This window comes from Oncorhynchus mykiss, chromosome 22 (genome assembly GCF_057628025.1).
Source record: "Oncorhynchus mykiss isolate SJ-2025 chromosome 22, ASM5762802v1, whole genome shotgun sequence".
NCBI classification, from domain to species: domain Eukaryota; kingdom Metazoa; phylum Chordata; class Actinopteri; order Salmoniformes; family Salmonidae; genus Oncorhynchus; species Oncorhynchus mykiss.
Window position 1 is genome coordinate 47,330,203 of NC_143043.1, and position 22,364 is coordinate 47,352,566.

At 40.7% G+C, this 22,364-nt stretch overlaps 1 long non-coding RNA gene across 1 annotated transcript in view; it reads right to left on the minus strand.

The window, feature by feature from the left end:
• Positions 1 to 13,817, minus strand: part of LOC149972873 (uncharacterized) — a 100,605-nt gene extending 86,788 nt beyond the window's left edge. The window contains exons 1-2 of the long non-coding RNA XR_016490676.1: positions 13,677 to 13,817; positions 13,432 to 13,511 (exon numbers count right to left, since the gene is read on the minus strand). This is a non-coding gene — a long non-coding RNA (uncharacterized LOC149972873). The remainder of the gene's footprint in view (positions 1 to 13,431; positions 13,512 to 13,676) is intronic.
• Positions 13,818 to 22,364: the final 8,547 nt, after the last annotated feature.

The window sequence follows — 22,364 nt, forward strand, 5'->3', positions numbered from 1 at the left end:
TGTGTAATGAAAGATAATTGGCATCTGTTTGAGCAAATATAATTCGAACGTAGAAATACACACCATTATAATCCAACACTTTACTTGTGAATGCCCTGTGGTGATCTCAATATCCTGATATTGAGTAAAATTAAGTGAAAGTTCAGCCAATTGCATAAGGATGGAGATAGTGTGCTTCTGCAAGATAAATTATAGTGGGAATAAGAGAGGACACTTGTAGGAAAGGAGGAACATGTTCTTTAATTTTCAGAGAAATAAGTCACAAATGTAGGGTGTCAGATCAGGTTCTGTCATGGGAGTGTCTGTCTTGCCATTTGGAAATACTTCACATCTGAAACATCCCACTGGGCAAAAATAGTTTGAATCAACGATGTTTCCACATCATTTCAACAACAAAAATCTTTTGTTTTACCCAACTTTTAAACCTAAATCCACTGAGATGGATAATTTTTTGTTGATTTCATGTTGAATTCACATTAGTTGACAACTCAAACAACGGTAAATCAAAACTAGATGTTGAAATGACGTCTGTGCCCAGTGGGATATTTTGTGTTATTGGGCTCAGTGCTAAGAATTGTAAGAGGTTAAAATTTTAAAGATAGATAGCATTTCTGACTTTTCTTGTTTTCCATTTCCACATTTATATTGTATGTGTTTTTGATGAAATCCAAGGTCTTCAAAGTCCTTGATGCAGAATCCACTCAGGCTTTTTTCCAAACAGATGCATTTATTTCATTTTCAAAATGTCTCTGCTCTAAATGATTAATAACTTATTATTTTTTCTTGGCAAATGTATTTTTGAACCAGCGGAAAGCAAAAAGCATTAAGACTTTCTATAAGACAACTGTGATGTTTTATCTCTAAAATACATTGAAACAAACGTCAAAGCATTCAAATGGACTAGAACACTCTCCTGCCGAGTGCTTTGAGTAGGAATACAACTTCTCTGTAGGTGCTTTAATGGATATGGCCGGTTCGAAAATGAGGAATCTCTCCGGCTATGCTGAAAGTCTGTGGATAGCTGCCCACTTTAATATAAACAACAACAACAACAACACCCACCTGTGCTGCGCAACTTATAGGTAACACACAGGTTTCGAATTATACCGTGGCCTTTGGGTGGATTACTAACACAAATACATTCCCTATAGCGTTTGAAATGAGTAAATTCAGCTGACTATCATACATATATCAACCGGAAGATGTGTGTAAAAAATTCTGACACATTGTATTTCAAACAAGTGCTATATAGAGCACAAGCCTAAGGAAGAGGAGAAATCTCGCTCTGTTTTCCCAAGCCCTGTGGGTGACAAACAGGCCATTAAAATGTAACTGACTCAGCAAGCTGAAGTAGCCATCCATAAAAATGTCAATTGAAAACCCCTGAAAGAGATATTGATTATGCAATCCATGCATTATCGATAGAGGAAAAGGGTGTTTTGTTCATGTCAGGATGGTAAATGGTATGGTGATGGAACACACAATGCCAGACGTACACAGGCCAGTCATACACAGGTCAATAGTACACAGGCCAGTCGTACACAGGCCAGTCATACACAGGTCAATAGTACACAGGCCAGTCGTACACAGACCAGTCTTACACAGGTCAGTCGTACACAGGTTAGTCGTACACAGACCAGTCGTACACAGGTCAGTCGTACACAGGACAGTCATACACAGGTCAGTATTACACAGGCCAGTATTACACAGGACAGTCATACACAGGCCAGTTGTACACAGGACATTCGTACACAGGACAGTCGTACACAGGACATTCATACCTTATACTGTACAGTCTAAGCATTTGCTTGGTCATTAATGGTTACAGTAGGCCAAATTCTAAATACTTCTCTCAAGCACATAATTAGGAACGAAAAAAGCTTGCACACGAAACCATCAGCCAGCGGATTTCTTAATTTGATCATGTTAATAAGTTATACGGATACTGGAGTTATTCTATTGGAGGGTAGCTTCCAAGGGACACGGCTGGCGGGCACACATGGGTATCCCTCTGCAGTAAATAACAGTGCTTACTCTGGATGGGTGGAGGCTCAGCTTCACCTGGTAAAAAATGCAGTAAGTGCTATCCCGAGTTTACAGCCACAGTTTCATTTCAGACCAAAAAAGATCCACACTATGCTCTCAAAGCACATTTAATTGCTGTGGTGGGGATATGCTCATTTCTCAAAAGGCAATGTTATAACATTTGGTTCAGCCATTTTCATACCTGAGGAAAGGAAAACTTAATTTGATCATATCTCAGCTCGGCTTGATTTATTATTATGGGAAGGGGTTGCGATATGGCAATCTCATATTCACAACCCGGGAACAAGCAGGGCTTATTTTTAGACCAGCAGCTGCCAAGAGTCACATTTAACTAAGATTTCCCAACTAGGTGACAGGAATCTTCTCTCTGCCTCCTCTTCAGATAAGGATGAAGTTGTCAGTTTGATGGCTGAACTCCTGTGTGCAGAAGATACCTCAAATTGTGTATATATTTCAGGGACATTTCCCTATCTAAACATCCCCTCTGAGAAAGAGTGCAAAGTCCATTTTTTGTGATTATTCAGATTCACGCTAGTGTTGTTCTCAAGGAAAGCTAGACATTCAGGCCTTAATGATATTTGAACTTAATGATAGTAGACCTATCATCAGGTGCTGATAGAGTAAAGCAATCTAATACAATCTACTCTCCTTTTGTAAACAGCATCTTCTAAGTAAATTGGCTAAAAGAAATGTGGACGTTTTTTTTTTCTTTTCCGTAACATAATTCATTAATGATTATCACCACTATAATGAAATATTTTGACTCTGTCCCCATCAATGGCTTTTTAAAAGGTATTACCTTGGTCACTGATCTTCATGATTTATTTTGTCTCCTCTTCAGAGGTAGAAACACAGCGGCTGGGTTGAAGGAGGTGAGAGACTGCGTTTTTTTTAACTGGTGAACCAGTGTCTCTCCCAACAATGATTAATAGTTCCAGAGCTCCAGTCTTACAATAAACAGGAAAAGTACACCTAAGGGTTCTATTGTTAGCGGTGCAGTAGAGAGGAGGATCAAATCAAATTAAATCTAATTTTATTCATCACATGCTTCGTAAACAACAGGTGTAGACTAACTCTGAAATATTTACTTATGGGCCCTTCCCAACAAGGCAGAAAGAAAGAAAATAAAGAAATAATAGAAAAGTGAAACACCAGTACCGAGTCAATGTACAGTGGTACAAAGTAATAGAGGTAGATATGTACGTATAACTAGGAATAAAGTAACAGATGGGAAACAGAAGCAGCAGTATGTGATGAGTAAAAAAAAATTACAGGCCTCTCTCATCTTTTTAAGTGGCGGAACTTGCACAATTGGTGGCTGACTAAATACTTTTTTTGCCCCACTGTAGCTACCCGGACTAACTAGGTAGTAGTCTTATGGCTTGGGGGTAGAAGCTGTTCGGGGTTCTGTTGGTTCCAGACTTGGTGCATCGGTACCGCTTGCCATGCGGTAGCAGAGAGAACTGTCAATGACCTGGGTGGCTGGAGTCTTTGACAATTTGTAGGGCCTCCTCTGACACCGCCTGATATAGAGGTCCTGGATGGCAGGGAGCTCGGCCCCAATGATGTACTGGGCTGTACGCATTACCCTCTGTAGCACCTTGCGCTCGGATGCCAAGCAGCTGCCATACCAAGCCATGATGCAGCCAGTCAAGGTGTTCTAAATGGTGCGGCTGTAGGACTCTTTGATGATGTGAGGGCCATGCCAAATCTTTTCAGTCTCCTGCCCTCTTCACAACTGTGTGTGTGTGTGTGTGATAGACATTGAGAGATTCTTTGTGATGTGGACACAGAGGAACTTGATGCTCACGGCCTTCTCCACTACAGTGTGGAGGATGCGTGCTCGGCTCCCCATTTATTGTAGTCCACGATCAGCTCCTTTGTCTTGCTGACATTGAGGGAGAATTATTGTTCTGGCACCACACTGCCAGGTCTCTTCCTATAGACTCTCTCACTGTTGTGTCATCAGCAAACGTAATAATCAAATCAAATCACATTTTATTTGTTACATGCCCCGAATACAACATCCGTAGGCCTTACAGTGAACTGCTTACTTATAATGATGGTGTTGGAGTTGTGTGCAGCCACTCAGTCGTGGGTTAGCAGAGAGTGCAGGAGGGGACTAAGCACGCACACCTGTAGGGCCTCTGTGTTGAGGGTCAGCGTGGCAGATGTGTTGTTGCCTACCCTCACCATCTGGGGGCGCCCCGTCAGGAAGTCCAAGATTCAGTTGCAGAGCGAGGTGTTCAGTCCCAGGGTCCTTAGGTTAGTTTTGAGCTTGGAGGGCACTATTGTGTTGAATGCTGAGCTGTAGTCAAATAACATACAGCGTACTCAGATACTGTAGGGATTCCTCTTGTCCAGTCTGGAAAGGGCCGTTTTGTGTGCAATAGAGATTGCGTCTTCTGTGGATTTGTTGGGACTTGGAGTGGGCCAGGGGTCTAGGATGATGGTGTTTATGTGAGCCATGACCATCCTTTCAAAGCATTTCATGGTTACAGATGTGAGTGCTACGGGGCGATAGTCATTAGACAGGTAACCTTGGCATTTTGGGGCACAGGGACTATGGTGGTCAGCTTTAAAACGGAGTGGCAGGAAGCCTAGTGGTTAGATCATTGGACTAGTAACCTAGATCGAATCCCTAAGATGACAAGCTAAAAATCTGTTGTTTTGCCCCTGAACAAGGCAGTTGTCCCACTGTTCCTAGGCTGTCATTGAAAATAATAATTTGTTCTTAACTGACTTGCCTAGTCAAATAAAGGTAAAAAAAAAAAAAAAAAAAAAAAAAAAAAAAACATGTAGTTATTACAGACGGGGTCAGCGAGAGGTTGAAAATGTCAGTGAAAATAGTTACCAGCTGTGCAGCACTCAGAATATGCATCCTGGTAAACCTTCGGGACCTGCGGCTTTGTGAATGTTAACCTGTTTAAATGTCTTACTCACATCGGCTACGGAGAGCGTGATCACACAGTCATCCGGAACAACTGTTGCTCTCATGCATGACTCAGTGTGGCTTGCCTCTAAGTGAGCATAGAAGGCATTTAGCTCATCTGGTTGGCTCGTTTCACTGGGCAGCTGGGTTTTGCTCATTAATCCGTGATAATTTGCAAGCCCTGCCACATTCAACGTGCGTCAGAGCCTGTGTAGTAGGATTCGATCTTAGTCTTGTATTGACACTTTGCCTTTTTGATGGTTCGTTGGAGGGCATGAAGTGATTTTTAGTGCGGATGTTGCCTGTAATCCATGTCTTCTGGTTAGGATATGTACTGTACGTACTGTCACCGTGGGGGCGTCATTGATGGACTTATTAAGGAAGCCAGTGACTGATGTCAGAAACTCCTCAATGGCATCGGATAAATCCCAGAACATATTCCAGTATGTAAGAGCAAAAGAGTCCTGTAGGTTAACATCAGCTTTATTGGACCACTTCCATGTTGAGCGCATCACTGGTACTTCCTGTTTGACTTTTTACTTGTAAGCAGGAATCAGGAGGACAGAGTTATGGCCACGACTCTGTGAAACATAGGATATTACAGATTTTCAGGTCCCGTTGATAGGATAGTCTCAAACGGAGCTCATCTAGTTTGTTCTCCAGTGATTGTACTTTCGCCAATAGAATAGAGCTTAGAGGTGGTTTATGTACTCGCCTACGTAGTTTTTTCAAGGTGCCCGCACGTCAGCCTCTCTCACGCTGTCTTTTTATTTTCCGTGCCGCTGCACTCTTCAAAAAAAGGATTTCAAAAGGGTTATTCAGCTGTCCAGGTTAAAAAAAATGTTTGGTTACAGGTAAAACCATTTTGGGTTCCATGTACTCTGTATAAAGGGTTGTATGTGGAACCCAAAATGGTTCTACATGGAACCCAAAACGGTTATACATAAAACTAAAAGGGTTCTACCTGGAACCAATAAGGATTCTTAGTAGGGTTCTCCTATGAGGACAGCCAAACAACCCTTTTAGGTTCTAGACAGCACTTTTTTGTCTAAGAGTATAGAATTAGAGCCTGGTCAGGGTTGAGCAGTATGTCCTGAAGTAGAAATCATTATTAAGGATGTGGCTGAAGTCTGATGTGTAATTGTGTGTTCTGCATCTCCCCGTTGACCTAGTCCCTAAAGATTCATTGTCCTTTGCTAGACATGCCAGCTGGTAGCTCCTGTTCCCTCAGGCTCAGTACCAGTTAGACCAAGTAGTTGTGTGACCTTTAATATTGAATACAGCGTTCACTTTAGGGAGAAAGTACTGTACAAAATTGTTTTCTTAACATGAGTGTTGAGAGTACACTCTTCAAAAAAAGGTGCTATCTATACCCTTAAACATGCCATCAGACTGTTATATAGTCACCACTAGCAGGCCTCCACCCAGTACCCTGCCCTGAACTTTAGTCACTGTTACTAGCCGGCTACCACCCGGTACGCTACCCTGTATCTTAGAGGCTGCTGCCCTATGTACATGACAGTGGCGGTTAGTGATGTTTAAAATTAGGGAGGATGATTTTTTTTTAATGAGTGTGGACTTGTTTCTATTACAGCATATTGGATGACTGTCATTCATATTCCATTCACCCAGCTCAATGTAACATTGATAGGTTAAAGATACTATATGATACTCAAATTTTCCCAACACCCATCATCACAGCCTGCGAATTAATGCTTATAAGACAGGTCGAGTAATCAAGGTGACAGACAGCGACACATTCAAAACCGCCTTGCACACTCTTGCCTGCATCTAGCTGATCTAGGGTGTAATCATTAGTCCATCAGTTGCAAACAAGATTTTCTATTGGACAAATTCAGGTAGGTTTATCCGCGTTTCATTCCTTTTGCTTCCCTTTAAGAAACGTTTTTCAACAGAGTCAACGGAATGACTACTCCCCTGATCATCTGCACAAAAGGGTTCTACCTAGAACCAAAAAGGGTTATAAAATGGATTATCCTATGGGGACAGACAAAACAACCTTTTCAAATTAAATCAAATCTACCAAAGAACCCTTTTGTAACCCTTTTTTATAAGAGTGTAGAGAACTGGTTTCCCTCAAGAGTGCTTTTTAAAATGGAGATATTACCACAAGGCATGGAACTGATTGTAAACTGTGGTTGAACGCTTTATGAGGGAAGTTATTTAGCTTCCCATGAGAATCTCAATTATGTCGGTAGACTTTTGATGATAATAAAACTAAGCTAAATGCATATGCACTTTGAAGTGTGTACATAGTGTGTTTACAATAGAAATGTTCAATACTCTGTGTACTTAAAAGCAAGCCGGTGCTCTTGAGTGTGTTATTCCAATGTGCCAGTTGTTCCCCAGACAGAATGCAGTCTTCTGATCCATTCTCTTTCCTTGATTTATGATGAAAATAATACTACAAGCATCTCTTTGTGTAGCTAACGTTGGTCACCTTTGACTGGTTGAAAGACCCTGAATGAAAAGGAGGCATGGGAATCATCCATTTTAGCACTAATCTACAGATAAAGGAGTTGGTTCAAATTGGAGCAATGTGTCTGTAACTTTCTACAGAAAACATCCAGGACAGAGGACCTGTTTGACCATGGTGCTCAGCAATAGACCAACAACACCAAATTCCTGACCAAACCGGCCACGCACCAGCAGTGTGGATGAAATGATTGAATAACATGTATGTATTTCCATTTCACAACATTCACACACGTAACGCGACCTGTTTGGTTTGTGGTTGGGAACATCAGTGACTTGAAGACCATAGGCAAGCATCAAAGATTGAAGAATAAACAGGATACAAAAATGTGTGGAACACAGGAGGACTTCCTGCTGTGTGTGTGTGTGTGGGGGGGGGGGGGGGGGGGGGCTGTGCATATGAATAGTTTATGAATAATCTGATCAATGAATAAATTCACGATTTTCTCAGAAATATAGAGAATATTGAACATAAGGTGGCCACTAAAAAGTATCCAAATCACCCCCTCATAGCAATATAGATCTGTTTCAAATCATAAGGCTAGAGTCTACAAGCTTCAACATAAATTCTTAAACATGGTAACATAAATAACATACACAGTGTACAAAACATTTGGAATGTCTGCTCTTTCCATGACATAAACTGACCAGTTGAAGACGGGTGAGGCTATGATCCCTTATTGATGTCAGTTTTTAAATCACTTCAATCAGTGTAGATGAAGTGGGAGGAGACAGGTTAAAGAAGGATTGTTAAGCCTTGACACAATTTAGACATGGGTTGTGTATGTGTGCCTTTCAGAGGGTGAATGGGCAAGACAGAAGATTTGAGGACCTTTGAACGGGGTATGGTAGTAGGTTCCAGGTGCACCGATTTGAGTGTGTCAAGAACTGCAACGCTGCTGTGTTTTTCGTGCTCAAAAGATTCCCATGTGTATCAAGATTACGTCCACCACACAAAGGACATCCAGCCAACTTGACAGAATGGTGGGAAGCATTTTCAACATGGGCTAGAATCCCTGTGGAACGCTTTCGATACCTTGTAGAGTCCATGCCACAAATAATTGAGGCTGTTCTGAGGACAAAAGGGGGTGCTACTTAATATTAGGAAGGTACTCCTATGTTTTTGTATACTCAGTGCACATCAACTGAAGGATAACACCCACTGTACTCACCACCATTCCTAATGTCCTAATTATGGTGTACACACCACCATTTCTGATGGCCAGAGGTGTGGACTTGAGTCACATGACTTGGACTCGAGTCTGACTTAAGTCACAAATTTGATGACTTGAGAATGTACTTGAACTAAATAGAATAACTTGAGACTTGACTTGGACTTGGAGCCTCAAGAATCAGCAATCAACTTTGTCTTGAGACTGATTACTTGAAAGTGTCTGGCCAACATTTTGTCACTCATTTCGTGGCACAGATTCCGTGGATTACTCTCCACGCAGCCAGAGACATAAGCCGCAACATCGTCCTTGCAAAAAAAAAACGTCAATGACCATAGGTCATTATTCTTTTTTAACTTGACTTGAGTCTTGACATGGAAAAACATGTGACTCAACTTGATTTAATCTTAGAATGCACAAAGTGGACTTGACTCGAGACTCGACCCGCTCTACTTGGGACTCGACTTGAGATTTGGACCTTGTGACTTGAGACTTGAGACTTGAACCTTGTGACTTGAGACTTGAGACTTGAACCTTGTGACTTGAGACTTGAGACTAAGACCTTGTGACTTGAGACTTGGACCTTGTGACTTGAGACTTGCCTGTATGAGACTTGCCTTTATGAGACTTGCCTGTAACTCAAATAATAGTGATTTGGTCCCACTTCTGGTGTACACGCCACCAAGTCTAAAGTTCGACTGTGGGGAGTGTTTTTAAAATTATTTTATTTGATTTTACATTTTTTTAATTAAGCCCTCCCTCTTCGGAGGACAAATATCTTAGTTTTTTTTGTACAACTTTTTTTGCTTCATATACATACATTGTACATATATATTGTACATATACATTTTACATGTACATGTTTACATACATGGTACTTTTATATAAAGCAGTCACATAACGATTATTTTGGTTTCCATGTGCTATATATTTTTCAATTGTGCTGTGATGTTTTACAACATTTTTTAACCTTTCTAATGGAAGTTTAGATGGGATGCAGACATTCATTCTAGATATCAGGCTGTTTTTTTGTCTCAGGTGTGAAGTCATTATTAAACGTGTGGCATATGGCCACCCTCCTCTAAGCCAGAGTCTACTTTGTTCCAAGTCCTCTCCTCTGAGCCTGGCCCCCCAGTGAGAGCATATGCTGAAAGCCTGAGTGACATTCCATCACTCTTTTAATCTCTCACAACCCAGAGTCAGTCAGGAGTTTGAAATGGGTGTCACAGTTACCAGCTTTATCAACCATGACACCCTCTACAGAGTCCTAATACAGCACAGATGGTGTGTCGGAGGATGTCCCCCCCATTTTTCACCAAAATACAAGAGTGACAGGGTCTTCACCAGTAGAATTCAAAATAGACGACCAAGTATTAGTTGACAACGTTGTAACAAATAGCCACCTGTTCTCAGCTGATAAGTAAGAGAGCGAACTCATAAAAGTGGCATTTGTGAGAATCTGGGGTATTGTTGCCAAGAATACCATGACCTGTTAAGGTTTTAATTAGGCCAAGCAGGAGAAAATGAGGAACTCCCTGACTTAGTGCCCCACACAGACATTGGCAGGGGCAAACAAGTTTTCAGAATGATAGGCTGCATAGTTTGGTAAAAGGCTTGTAAATATTTTAAAGACCAGCCAAATATTTCACGTCTCTAAAATACTTTGCAGGACTTTGTCTGGCCATTGAAATATTTTGCAGGTAAATTAAATATTTCACAGGTAGATTAAATATTTAGCAGTTATTTTACTAAACTTTGCACGGAAAAATATTTGAAAGGCCTTTAAAGTAATTTGCAGGTATTTAAAATATTTCACTGATATTTGAAATATTTTGTATGTGTTTTAATTTTTTTGCAAACTATACCAAACTTTGCAAACTATACCAAACTTTGCAAACTATACCAAACTTTGCAAACTATACCAAACTTTGCAAACTATACCAAACTTTGCAAACTATACCAAACTTTGCAAACTATACCAAACTTTGCAAACTATACCAAACTTTGCAGGCCTTTCAAATATTTTGACACATGTAACCAAACTTCGCAGCCTATTGTTTTGAAAACTTGTTCTCCCCTTAGGGCCACCGTAACATTGGGACTCATCTCCTCTTCCAGAGTAGGAAGACATGTTTTACTCATCCTTTTGTGTAGCAGTACAGTATCTCTCTGTATACATGTATCCTGGTATGTACTAAAGAAAGATTCACAGAACAAATTTGTTGGAGAAAGATACACTTAAGACATTAAATAATATCTGCCCCCATATCAAAAAGCATTTAGGAGAACTTGATCAATGTCAACAGAATTAGGATTAGGGGGAGCTTTTCCATTATGACATTGACTGCCTGTAGTGGCTATGCTCATAGGCCTGTGATGGTTATGTGATGTTTAAAAAAATTCTTATTCAAATCCCAACTGGACTTACCCTGTTGGGGATAAATGAACCAACTGCATCAATGACAAAACAACATGGGACTACAGTATACTGTAGGTGCATCAAAGCTGGGACCTTGAAATAACATATGTGGAATCACATAGAAACCAAAAAAAACGGTTAAAACAATCAAAATATATTCAATATTTGAGATTCTTCAAAGTAGCCACCCTTTGCCTTGATGACAGCTTTGCACACTCTTGGCATTCTCTCAACTAGCCTCATGAGGTAATCACCTGGAATACATTTCAATTAACAGGTGTGTCTTGTTAAAAGTTAATTTGTGGAATTTCTTTCCTTCTTAATGCCTTTGAGCCAATCAGTTGTGTTGTGACAAGGAAGTGGTGGTATACAGAAGATAGCCCTATTTGGTAAAATAACCAGTCCATATTATGGCAAGAACAGCTCAAATAAGCAACGAGAAATGACAGTCCATCATTCCTTTAAGACATCCGGAAAATGTCTAAAACTTTGAAAGTTTCTTCAAGTGTATTTGCAAAAACCATCAAGCACTGTGATGAAACTGACTCTCACGGCAACCATTTATATATACAGTTGAAGTCGTAAGTTTACATACTGTACATCTTAGCAAAGTACATTTAAACTCAGTTTTTCACAATTCCTGACATTTAGTCCTAGTAAAAATTCCCTGTCTTAGTTAAATTAGGATCACCACTTTATTTTAAGAATGTGAAATGTCAGAATAATAGCAGAGAGAATGATTTGTTTAATTTTTTATTTCTTTCATCACATTCCCAGTGGGTCATACATTTACATACACTCAATTAGTATTTGGTAGCATTGTCTTTAAATTGTTTAACTTAGGTCAAACGTTTCGGGTAGCCATCCACAAGCTTCCCACAATAAGTTGGGTGAATTTTGGCCCATTCCTCCTGACAGAGCTGGTGTAACTGAGTCAGGTTTGTAGGCCTCCTTGCTCGCACACGCTTTTTCAGTTCTGCCCACAAATTGTCTATAGAATTAAGGTCAAAGCTTTGTGATGGCCACTCCAATACCTTGACTTTGTTGTCCTTAATGCCATTTTCCCACAACTTTGGAAGTATGCTTGGGGTCATTGTCCATTTGGAAGACCAATTTGCGACCAAGCGTTAACTTCACGACTGATGTCATGAGATGTTGCTTCAATATATCCACATAATTTTCCTCCCTCATAGATGCCTTCTATATTATGAAGTTCATCAGTCCCTCCTGCAGCAAAGCACCCCCACAACATGATGCTGCCACCCCCGTGCTTCACGGTTGGGATGGTGTTCTTTAGCTTGCAAGCCTCCCCCTTTTTCCTCCAAACATATTGATGGTCATTATGGCCAAACAGTTCTATTTTTGTTTCATCAGACCGGTGGACATTTCTCCAAAAAGTATGATCTTTGTCCCCATGTGCAGTTGCAAACCATAGTCTAGCTTTTTTATGGCGGTTTTGGAACAGTGACTTCTTCATTGCTGAGCGGCCTTTCAGGCTATGTCAATATAGGACTCGTTTTCCTGTGGATATAGATACTTTTGTACCTTTTTCCTCCAGCATCTTCACAGGTCCTTTGCTGTTGTTCTGGGATTGATTTGTACTTTTCGCCCCAAAGTACGTTCATCTCCAGGAGAGAGAACATGTCTCCTTCCTGAGTGGTATGACAGCTGCTTGGTCCCATGGTGTTTATACTTGCGTACTATTGTTTGTACAGATGAACCTGGTACCTTCAGGCATTTGGAATTTGCTCCCTAGGATGAACCAGACTTGTGGAGGTCTACAATTTTTTTCTAAGGTCTTGGCTGATTTCTTTTGATTTTCCCATGATGTCAAGCAAAGAGGCACTGCATTTGAAGGTAGGCCTTGGAATACATCCACAGGTACACCTCAAATTTACTCAAATGATGTCAAAAAGCCATGACATCATTTTCTGGAATTTTCCAAGCTGTTTAAAGACTCTGTCAACTTAGTGTATGTAAACTTCTGACGTACTGGACTTGTGATACAGTGAATTATAAGTGAAATAATCTGTCTGCAAACAATTGTTGGAAAAATGTATTTTGTCATGCACAAAGTAGAAGTCCTAACCGACTTTCCAAAACTACAGTTTGTTTACAAGAAATGTGTGGAGTGGTTGAAAAACGAGTTTTAATGATTACAACATAAGTGTATGTAAATTTCCGACTTCAACTGTATATGCAGTACAGTGGAGGCTGATGACTTGAAAAAATTAGGAGGATGGTAGACCCACGGTATAGGTGCGTAATGCACGGAGACGACAAAGTGTGTTTCAAAAACCTAAAGCATCTAGTAAAGACATGTATAGTACAATATTATGGGGAATGGGAATGAGAGGGCTACTTACACCGTGTGGGAAAGGGATCACAGCAGTGATTGAATAAGTTGAGGTTTTCAGAGACTTGACCAGTGTAGGACAGGATTTGACTGGGAAGACAAAAAACAATAACACAACACACAACACAGTTAGACAAAAGAGCTCAGAATTAGTTAGTCCAAGCATGGAGTAAAATCACTGATAAGTAATCATGTGATTGTGTATAGGATTGACTCTATATACAGGAATGAGAGGAAATGTATAGGGGTACCCACAATGCTTGTAGGGGAAACATTCAATGTGCCAGTGGGCAGATGAGATGAGGCTTCAGTTCATGTCAGTTCATGTCAGGAGAAAGTTGACAATGGTAGTGGAGTGGAGTAGTCGTCACATCTTACTCAGGAACAGGAGGGGACTTAGCTGTAAATACAAATAGCAGATACATTCCATTACAGCTGTGCCATTGTAGGTTTGGACAACGAGTTTCTTTATGAACTTAAACTCAGACATCTCAAAATTCATGAAGTCAAACACAGACTGTGCATCTCACCCACTTGACACATCAAAGTAGCCCAAGAAACGCTCCTGAATAAAGCCCTGATTAACCACATCCCTGACAATAACTGACAACTGCAAGCAGACTGGTAGAACCATAGGTCCCAGAGCGGTGGGGCAGTTTTTACCCCCTGGGGCCTGAAGTTTTTCATTGTATGTTAACCTAACTAGGAAAACTCTGGACCCTATAAGGTATGACAGTGATTAATCAGTTGTAAAAAGGTTTTATATTGGCTATGATGGGACCAGTTTTTCCTAATCAGGTCACATGATTTTTTAAAACTCATTTTTTTAAACTCAAAAAAATCTCCTGTCCCTGGGGGGGATGAAAACCCTGTAAAACTGCAGATACCTTATATTTGTTCATATAAATTATATTTAGACTAGATTAGCAGGGGGATTTCCTCGACCCAGACACATAGACAATAACTGAAACGACAATAGAACTCACAGGGCTGAGCTTGCTTTATGCATGTTTGCATCATGTAGGCCTAAGCAACTGTAGGCCTTACAAACCATTTACTCACATCCGTCATCACTATTATGTTGATTAACTCGTTCCAGTTAATTATTATGGATTAAAAACATATAGGCAGCCAGGTTAGCCCAATTTTGAACAAAAACTAAATTTGATCACGTTCACATTTTCTCCTGACACACAAATGGACTATAAATACATAATGTTACCAATTAGTTTACCCTGACCAGTTGGACAGGGCACATAGGCTGTATGCAGCTGCTCTTATTAGTAGCCTACAGTTGATTAGACTGAAAATCAGTCTCGTTTTCATCCTATACAGCATGTCAGATCTCCAATGTTTAGGTGTAGCCTAGGCTGCTGCAACATTTATATCATGAGTGTTTGCTTGTCTGTCCGGAATGATTATATGTTATCATCTTTACTAAATAAATACAAAAAATTATGAAACTGTCTCTCATGAGTACTGCCACAGGAAAGGAATGCCCAGAGTTACCTCTGCTGCAGAGGGTACGTTCTTAGAGTAACCAGCCTCAGAAATTGCAGCCCAAATAAATGCTACAAGTAACAGACACAACTCAACATCAACTGTTCAGAGGAGACTGTGTGAATCAGACCTTCATGGTTGAATTGCTGCAAAGAAACCACTACTAAATGTGTAATTTGCTCTGGAGTCCAATTGGGAGATTTATGGTATCAACAGTCGTGTCTTTGTGAGACGCGGAGTGGGTGAACGGATGATCTCTGCATGTGTATTTCCCACCGTAAAGCATGGAGGAGGAGGTGTATGGTGTGGTGTGCTTTGCTTTGCTTGTGACACTGTCTGTGATTTATTTAGAATTCAAGGCACACTTAACCAGCATGGCTACCACAGCATTCTGCAGCGATGCGCCATCCCATTTGTTTGGGCTTAGAGGAACTATCATTTGTTTTTCAACAGGACAATGACCCAACACACCTCCAGGCTGTGTAGGGGCTATTTGACCAAGAAGGAGAGTGATGGAGTGCTGCAGCAGATGACATGGCCTCCGCAATCTTCCAACCTCAACCAAATTGAGATGGTTTGGGATGAGTTGGACTGCAGTGTGAAGGAAAAGCAGCCAACAAGTGCTCAGCATATGTGGGAACTCCTTCAAGACTATTGGAAAAGCATTCCAGGTGAAGCTGGTTGAGAGAATGCCAAGAGTGTGCAAATCTGTCATCAAGGCAAAGGGTGGCTATTTGGAGAATCTCAAATATAAAATATATTTTGCTTTGTTTAATAACACTTTTTGGTTACTACATGATTCCATATGTGTTATTTCATAGTTTTGATGTCTTAACTATTATTCTACAATGTAGAAAACAGTAAAATTAAGGAAAACCTTTGAATGAGTAGGTGATTTAAAACTTTTAACCGGTAGTGTATGAATATATTTAATAGTCTTAATTAACTAAAAAGGATAACTTTTTTATTGTTTCACTATTTTACTTTTTATGAAATATCACTGAGGAGGAGGGTCCTCCCCTTCCTCCTCTGAGGAACCTCCACTGATACAGTGCCAATCAAAAGTTGACACACCTACTCATTCAAAGGTTTTTCTTTATTTTCACTTTTTTCTACATTGTAGACTCTGACATTGCTTCATTTCTTCTTGTTTAAAAAATTTAAAAAACTGCGTTATTTGTGTTGTTTCTAGATAATACTGCACTGTTGGAGCTAGAAATATAAGCATTTCGCAACACCTGCTATAGCATCTGTAAATCTGTGTACGCAACCAATAAACTTTGATTTGATTAGATTTTCTTAATGTATTTAATCATTTACAACATTACTTTCCTTTTGATCTGTCTAATGTTTTATTAATGCCCTTAACAAGTTATTTCACAGATTGCTGAAGATAAAGGAACACTGTTTCATTCCCTCATTAATCAAAGAAAAAGTCACCCAATGGGGAATGTATTCTCTTTCATCTTGGAGGGAGCAGTAGGAATCTGTGCCACCATAATAGGTATGCCCAGAGCTTGTTTGTTTAAGTGTTACTTAGATGTGTTACTTACCATGAGAGGCAAAGCTGCCGGGCTATAGCCTGGTGTAAAATACACCTCCATTGTTTTTATTATTCTAATAAACCTCGTCTCATGTGTGGGTATTACTATTAATGAGCCCAAATACCCCGCAGCACAGTTCCTCTCAGTCTGTAGGCTATTGGAATGCTCAACCACCTACATTTATAAGCATATTTGAAGTGAGAGTTTGAGGTACTTTTTCAAAGGAACGAATTTACACAGCTTTGAAATTATTTTTGGAATCACAAAATAATTCCATCCCTGGCACCCTTACCTTACCCGCGAGCATGCACACGGACCTGAGAGTGTTTCCTTATACACAAGCCCATTACAGCTGTTACCAATACACTTCTATTCCCAGACAGTCCTGTGAGATTTAATGATGAGGTTGGACTGCACCAGGAAGTTGGAAATAAATCAGGAAATAAATCAAATTTGATTGGTCACACACATATTTAGCAGATGTTATTGCAGGTATAGTGAAATGCTTGTGTTCCTAGGTCCAACATTGTAGTAGTATCTTGCAATTCACAACAATACACACAAATCTCAAAGTAAAATAATGGAATTAAGAAATAAATAGATATTAGGACGAGTAATGTCGGAGTGGCATTGACTAGAATGCAGAAGAATACAGTATACACAAATAATTAAGCAGTATGTAAACACCAGGAGGTTAGACTGAACCAGGAAGTTAGACTGAACCAGGAGGTTAGACTGAACCAGGAGGTTAGACTGAACCAGGAGGTTAGACTGAACCAGGAGGTTAGACTGAACCAGGAGGTTGGACTGAACCAGGAGGTTGGGCTGAACCAGGAGGATAGACTGAACCAGGAGGTTGGACTTAACCAGGAGGTTGGACTGAACCAGGAGGTTAGACTGAACCAGGAGGTTGGGCTGAACCAGGAGGTTGGGCTGAACCAAGAGGTTGGACTGAACCAAGAGGTTGGACTGAACCAAGAGGTTAGACTGAAACAGGAGGTTGGACTGAACCAAGAGGTTGGGCTGAACCAGGAGTTTGGACTGAACCAAGAGGTTTGTGAGACAGTAATTCAGCGCAGAGGTCAAGGTGTCACCTGCACCCAAGGATGCCATGCGTCACTAATGAAAGGTTTCACTCTCGCCGGCAACCGCCATCTCAGTCCTCCCTCCGTCAGCCAAAGGCTCTTTTTTCCCCTCTCCAATGGGAGCAGCTACAGTGTGATATTAATGGCTGTCGTGATCACTCTAGCGTATAAAATCTAAAGATGGGTATAGTCTACCGCTCGAAAATGTCTAACAAAAAAGCATGTACAGTGGGGCAAAAAAGTATTTAGTCAGCCACCAATTGTGCAAGTTCTCCCACTTAAAAAGATGAGAGAGGCCTGTAATTTTCATCATAGGTACACTTCAACTATGACAGAAAAAATGAGGAAAAAAATCCAGAAAATCACATTGTAGGATTTGTTATGAATTTATTTGCAAATCATGGTGGAAAATAAGTATTTGGTCACCTACAAACAAGCAACCTGTATTAATGGCACCTGTTTGAACTTGTTACCAGTATAAAAGACACCTGTCCACAATCTCAAACAGTCACACTCCAAACTCCACTATGGCCAAGACCAAAGAGTAGTCAAAGGACACAAGAAACAAAATTGTAGACCTGCACCAGGCTGGGAAGACTGAATCTGCAATAGGTAAGCAGCTTGGTTTGAAGAAATCAACTGTGGGAGCAATTATTATGAAATGGAAGACATACAAGACCACTGATAATCTCCCTTGATCTGGGGCTCAACGCAAGATCTCACCCCGTGGGGTCAAAATGATCACAATAACCGTGAGCAAAAATCCCAGAACCACACGGGGGGACCTAGTGAATGACCTGCAGAGAGCTGGGACCAAAGTAACAAAGCCTACCATCAGTAACACACTACGCCGCCAGGGACTCAAATCCTGCAGTGCCAGACGTGTCCCCCTGCTTTAGCCAGTACATGTCCAGGCCCGTCTGAAGTTTGCTAGAGAGCATTTGGATGATCCAGAAGAAGATTGGGAGAACGTCATATGGTCAGATGAAACCAAAATATAACTTTTTGGTAAAAACTCAACTCGTCGTGTTTGGAGGACAAAGAATGCTGAGTTGCATCCAAAGAACACCATTCCTACTGTGAAGCATGGGGGTGGAAACATCATGCTTTGGGGCTGTTTTTCTGCAAAGGGACCAGGACAACTGATCCGTGTAAAGGAAAGAATGAATGGGGCCATGTGTCGTGAGATTTTGAGTGAAAACCTCCTTCCATCAGCAAGGGCATTGAAGATGAAATGTGGCTGGGTCTTTCAGCATGACAATGATCCAAAACACACCGCCCGGCCAACGAAGGAGTGGCTTCGTAAGAAGCATTTCAAGGTCCTGGAGTGGCCTAGCCAGTCTCCAGATCTCAACCCCATAGAAAATCTTTGGAGGGAGTTGAAAGTCTGTGTTGCCCAACAACAGCCCCAAAACATCACTGCTCTAGAGGAGATCTGCATGGAGGAATTGGCCAAAATACCAGCAGCAGTGTGTGAAAACCTTGTGAAGACTTACAGAAAACTTTTGACCTCTGTCATTGCCAACAAAGGGTATATAACAAAGTATTGAAATAATCTTTTGTTATTGACCAAATACTTATTTTCCTCATTTGTAAGTGGGAGAACTTGAACAATTGGTGGCTGACTAAATACTTTTTTGCCCCACTGTATTTGTTCCAAATTGATAATTACATTGGCTACAGTACATGTGAAGATTGAGCTGAGGGGATTTTTATCCTTCACATTACAGTAGCTAGATCATCTCCTCACAGCTCCTCTGAACTCAGTCAAGTCTCTGCTGACTGAGGAACAGAAAATAGTCATTTCCACTTAAATTATATAATTCCCCATAGCTTAGGGAAGACCTGGTACACAGTGTGTGTATTATTTATTGTGTCTGTGTCTGTGTCTATGCCTTAGTCTGTGTGTGTGTGTGTGTGTGTGTGTGTGTGTGTGTGTGTGTGTGTGTGTGTGTATGTGTGTGTGTGTGTGTGTGTGCTGCAGAAATGTTTTGCTACCCTTCCCCAGATCTGTGACTCGACACAATCGTGTCTCGGAGCTCTACGGGCAATTCCTTCGTCCTCATGGCTTGGTTTTTGCTCTGACATGCACTGTCAACTGTAGGGCCTTATATGGATAGGTGTGTGCCTTTCCAAATTATGTCCAATCAATTAAATTGACCATAGCTTAAGATCACCAATGCGCAATGCTAAGCGTTGGCTGGAGTGGTGTAAAGCACTCCGCCATTGGACTTTGCAGTGCAAACGCATTCTCTGGAGTGACAGACAGACAGACAGACAGACAGACAGACAGACAGACAGACAGACAGACAGACAGACAGACAGACAGACAGACAGACAGACAGACAGACAGAGCCATGTCTCACCATTCACTGATACAGAAATGGTTGAGAATGCTGCCAATGTTATGTGTCAAATCAAATCAAATCACATTTATTTATATAGCCCTTCTTACATCAGCTGATATCTCAATGTGCTGTACAAAAACCCAGCCTAAAACCCCAAACAGCAATCAATGCAGGTGTTGAAGCACGTTGGCTAGGAAAAAAAGTCCCTAGAAAGGCCAAAACCTAGGAAGAAACCTAGAGAGGAACCAGGCTATGAGGGTTGGCCAGTCCTCTTCTGGCTGTGCCGGGTGGAGATTATAACAGAACAGGGCCAAGATGTTCAAATGTTCATAAATGACCAGCAAGGTCAAATAATAGGTCTGGGACAGGTAGCATGTCCGGTGAGCAGGTCAGGATTCCAGAGCCGCAGGCAGAACAGTTGAAACTGGAGTGTCAGTGTGACAAATTGAAAATGTAGAGTTTCCATCAACCTCACGCGCAATGTAGATGTCAAAGAACACCGCAGTTCGTGGGTAGAGTAGTGGGTGAAACCATTCACTTCAGGAAAAAGTGTGTTATAAATGAAATGTCCTTTCATTATGTGTTGTCAAATTCATAAAAGTTTTGGCTGCCATTGTAGGAAGGTTGACAATACGAGAGGTCTTCGGACTTGTCATTTTTGTATTATTTTCCTTGAATGAATAACTAGTGGGTTTGGAGTGCTTCTCCCCTATTTGGAAAGTTGGTTTGCCTGCTCTTCAGTCAGAGAGATATTCTGAGAGCAGGTTCGTGTCTCATTCCTCTGTACAGAAATAAATGTTTAAAACTGTAACACAACAGCGTCTTTGGAAAATGGGTTTATATTCAATAGTGAATGTGACTATGTATATAATTATCTTACCGTTAATGTATTTAAGGCCCATTTCGGCAAGTTAACCAAGTTTTTGTTGGCTTAGCTAGCCATGAGCTGACTAGCACCGTCAGTCAGTGCACTGTAATGTCACGGTAGCTATTGCTAACCGGTGATTTGCTAGAAGGAAATTTATCAAAATATTAAGTGAATGCTTATTTTCTTACTATGTTAAAATGTTTATATGAAAAGAGTTGTACTTGTGCTCTGTTTTTATGGATTAATATCACTTCACATTGAGGGCATGTATCATTACTGTTGTTCCTATCTGAAAGATATCTTGTATCCTACCTAACCAGTGAACGTGTGGCTGTGACCTTCCTGTCAATGCCTGTCATCACTGTTTGAATTTTTTTTACTGCAGGTATGCTTTACAGTTTTTTTCTTATTTTCTAAACACAACGCATGTATACTATATGATCACTTTGTGGATTGAGTCTGAGAGAGACATTCTGAGAGCAGTGAACATGTGGCTGTGACCATCCTGTCAATGCCTGTCATCACTGTTTGATATCTTGTACTGCAGATAAAAACCAAGTGTGGGTGTTCGTGTGTCTTGTTTCTGGGGGGCTATGTGAAGTTGGTTACATCAGCACTACTGCCTGTGTCTAAGTAGGTTGTGTAGGTTAACTTCTTGGTGACTTGGGGCAGTATATTTACGTCCGGATGAAATGCATGCCCAAAATCATCTGCCTGCTACTCATCTCCAGAAGATAAGATATGCATATTATTAGTAGATGTGGATAGAAAACACTCTGAAGCTTATAAACATGTTTGAATCATGTATGTGAGTATAACAGAACTTATTTAGTAGGCGAAACCCCGAGGACAAACCATTCAGATTTTGTTTTGTTTTGTGGTCACTCTATTTTCAATGGCGTTTCATTGGGAATCCTGATTTCTAAGGGACCTTCTTGCAGTTCCTATCGCTTCCACTGGATGTCAACAGTCTTTAGAAATTGGTTGAGGTTATTCCTTTGTGTAATGAAGAAGTATGGCCATCTTGAATGAGGGTCAATTGAAGTGTACTGTTAGATAGAGGCCCGTGACCAGAAAGCATGCTTCAGTTTGTTTTCTTCCTGTATTGAACACAGATCATCCCGTCTTCAATTTTATTGATTATTTACGTTAAAAAATACCTAAAGTTGTATTACAAAAGTAGTTTGAAATGTTTTGGCAAAGTTTACAGGTACCTTTTGAGATATTTTGTAGTCACGTTAAGCAAGTTGGAACCAGTGTTTTTCTGGATCAAACGCGCCAATTAAATTGACATTTTGGATATATATCGACATAATTAATCGAACAAAAGGACCATTTGTGATGTTTATGGGACATATTGGAGTGCCAACAAAAGAAGCTCATCAAAGGTAAGGCATGAATTATATTTTTATTTCTGCGTTTTGTGTCGCGCCTGCAGGGTTGAAATATGCTTTCTCTCTTTGTTTACTATGGTGCTATCCTCAGATAATAGGTTAAGATAATAGCTTTAAGGGTTGTTTTTGTTGGGATGGGATGTGCGTGTTTTGCTGGTGACCCGCCGGTTGGGTGAGTTGGCGGTGCTCGCAGTAATGTAGGCC